This window comes from Octopus bimaculoides, chromosome 1, assembly GCF_001194135.2.
Source record: "Octopus bimaculoides isolate UCB-OBI-ISO-001 chromosome 1, ASM119413v2, whole genome shotgun sequence".
NCBI classification, from domain to species: Eukaryota; Metazoa; Mollusca; class Cephalopoda; order Octopoda; family Octopodidae; genus Octopus; species Octopus bimaculoides.
In genome coordinates this window covers 168,044,323-168,047,826 of record NC_068981.1, presented here as the reverse complement: position 1 = coordinate 168,047,826, position 3,504 = coordinate 168,044,323, and the positions used below count along the sequence as shown (strand labels likewise).

At 38.0% G+C, this 3,504-nt stretch overlaps 1 non-coding gene across 1 annotated transcript; it reads left to right on the top strand.

Moving 5' to 3' along the window:
* The first annotated feature begins 243 nt into the window (after positions 1 to 243).
* Positions 244 to 362, top strand: LOC128250095 (5S ribosomal RNA). Its single transcript, XR_008266218.1, has one exon. It is a non-coding gene; the product is annotated as a 5S ribosomal RNA (ribosomal RNA).
* The last annotated feature ends 3,142 nt before the right edge of the window (positions 363 to 3,504 follow it).

Genomic DNA, 3,504 nt, shown 5'->3' with positions numbered 1-3,504 from the left:
TCACAGTATGCTGTCGTATGGATCAATTAACATTGGATCCAATATGCAGTGACTTAAATTTGGGTGATATTCCTCCTCGATCTTTTTAAAACTGCTTCATGTAAGCAATTGGATCTTTTCATAGCAGTGAAGAACACCGTGATTTAATTGTAAAGATCAAATGAAATGAGTAAGGCCCTTACGGTTTTGCAAATTGCTCACACGCGGAGCAGTAGTCTTGACGTTAATATTGGTGGTATTGCTGCTAACGGTCACATCACATTGAATGCACTGGTTCTCGTCCGATCACCGAAGTTAAACAACGTCGAGCCTAGTTAGTATTTAGATGGGTGACCGCTTGGGAAACCTAGGTACTGTAAGCATCTCATATTAAGGTGATAAGCTGGCAGAATCGTTAGTACTCTGGGAAAAATGCTTAACGGTATTTAACCCGTCTTTAGGTTTTGAGTTCAAATTCCGCCGAGGTCGACTTTGCCTTCCATCCTTTCGGAGCCAATAAGCACCAGTTGAGTACTGGGGGTGGGGGTGGGGGTGTAATCGTCTAAACCCTTAAGCCGAAATTGCTGGCCTTGAGCCAAAATTTGATGCCAATATTGGTGGTATTGTTACTATCGATGGCCGTCCCGAATTTTGTATTAGCGGAATTCCATGTGGTTGAAAATATTCTTTAGATCTAAGTTGATGAGCAGAAAGTGTTTGTCTCATTTGTAAAAGAAGAAAATAGAGCCATTTACAGATCCACAACCTTTAAATTGACATACTTGCAGGAAAAACGTTCAAAGACACATACTAAACGATCCTTTGCGCTTGTAAGTCTCACTAACGGCCATATTGTATGTATGTATGTATGTATGTATGTGTATATGTGTATGTGTGCGTATGTGAAATACGAAATGAAACATCGGTAAAACGTCTTAAACTATGAATCAAATACGAATGATATTTTAATGAATAATATATATAATATCAATGAAATAAAACAATGCTTTTAGTGTCATGTGGAAGCCGTTAAACTACATTTTCAAAGTAGATTATTGCTTTTTTTTTTAACAAAGTCAGCTGCAACTCATTAAATATATGTTTAAGTATAATAAATTGTATATTTATATTTGAAATAGAATGTACACACACCTTTTGGTATACGTAGATATATTAGTGCATACAGACATACATGCATACATATGTTTACACACGTATGTATGTATGTATGTATGTATGTATGTATGTGGAGGCGCAATGGCTGTACTCTTTCACCACAACTTTCTCTTACCCTTTCTTCCTGTTTCTGTTGTGCTTGTATTTCAAAGGGCCAGCCTTGTCACACTGTGTCACGCTGAATATCCCCGAGAACTACGTTAAGAGTACACATGTCTGTGGAGTGCTCAGCCACTTGCACGTTAATTTCACGAGCAGGCTGTTCCGTTGATCGGATCGATTGGAACAATGTATGTATGTGTGCCAACATGTATGTATGTGTGTATGTATGCGATATTAGATTTTTGTAAGAGAATGCAATTAAGTTTCCCTCTGATGATCCATTGTAGTCAGTCATCCAAATGCACTTTGAATATCAAATGCTGAGTTCCAAATAACTGCAATGATGAAATGTATGGAGGGACTAAATATTTATGTTCATATTTATCTTAATTTTCAACTATACATACAGTTATGTCCCAACGCTACTGCTATCTAGCACCTTCGGATGATTTCTACTCAACCGCTACACAACTTCTACTCAACTGCTACTCAACACCCCTACCACGGCCAGGCTACCTCTATTTATATGTCTTGGGAGATCCTACTTCTTCGCCTGGGGGCGTCGACACAACACATACATACATACATACATACTCACATACATACATACATACATACATACATACTCACATACATACACACACACACACACACATATATATATATACACACACTGGTGTGTGTGTGTGTGCGTGCGTGTGTGTATGTGTATGTGTGCATTAAACGGAGGTTCTGAGCTCCTTCTTGACGGTTACTATAAGCAAAGTTTAAGCCATATAACAGTAAATTAACTGCAACTTGTATGCACGCACGCACGCACACACACACGTATACACACACGCGCGCAAGCATACACACATAACCACACACACACACACGTATACACACGCGTGCGCACGCACACACACTCAAGCATACACGCATAGCGTTAACGAAAAAACAACGTCACACTTTTACTGATATTTTTTTTTGTTATTTCTCATTTTTAATATTCTTTTATTTCCTTCCTACTTTTATTTCAACTTCCCTTCTTCACATTTGTCAGTGTGTTCAGACTTCCTTCCTTCTTTCTTTCTTTCTTTCTTTCTTTCTTTCTTTCTTTCCTTCTTTCTTTCTTTCCTTCTTTCTTTCTTTGGCTATAAATGTCAATGTTATGTTGAGTGTAAAAAACAAACATTTTCCGAGCGAATTCGTCAACAAATAATGATGCGAATTCAACATCTCTTCACGTTGTTTACGGTCCCCCACCTCGGTTCCCCTCATCTTGGTTCCCCTCATCTTACTCGCCTTTTTCTCAATGTTTTTCTCACTCACTTTCACAAGTTCATTCATTCATTCATTCATTCATTCATTCAGTTAGTCAATCATAAATACACATATAATAGATTTTAGAAACAAGAGGAGAAAGCCACTCTCTTTCTCTCCTTTCTCACACCAACTCACTCACTCACTCACTCATTCACTCACTCACTCACTCACTCACTCACTCACTCACTCACTCACTCACTCACTCACTCTCTTTCTCTTTCTCTCTTTCTCTTTCTCTCTTTCTCTTTCTCTCTCTCAACATTCTTTTACTCTCCTTATGTGTTTTTGTACCACACACACACACACATATATATATGTATATGTATAAGAGATATTGCCTGTTGAGTGACAAGTACTGCGATTTTCGTCCGCCAGGAACAAAATCCCTTATGGGCGTGCTATGTTCGAAAACAATATGTGTCAGAGGAAGACAAAAATCATTTCGTTTTATACCAGACGAAAACTGGAGTAAATAGATTATGTATGATACATAGATAGCTATTTTAAATTAATACTGCTTCAATTGCATACACCGGATTATTTATTCATCCCGGCAGCTATTCACAACACCAGTGAAAATATTATTCACTGTTTTCTATATCGAAAGAGATAAATCTCGTCTAGGCATGTGGCTGACTGCGAGTATACGCCATTGACCAGGCCCAACAAGGCCGAAGTGCATTTGACGGTTTCGTTAGGCGTTTCTCAGATGGTTCCTCAGAAGCTTTGTAAGAAGATAGCAAAAATATTCAAGAATCCCAATTTCATTCTATATATATCAAAAGCATATATGAACAAATAGACCTGCAAGACAGACAGTCAGATAGGCTCGGTCATTTCATCATGTTAAACCGTTAATACCGACACATTTTTTCCCTATCCGTTTTTTTCTTCCGTTTTTTTTCTTCCGTTTTTTTTCTTCCGTTTTTTTTTCTTCCG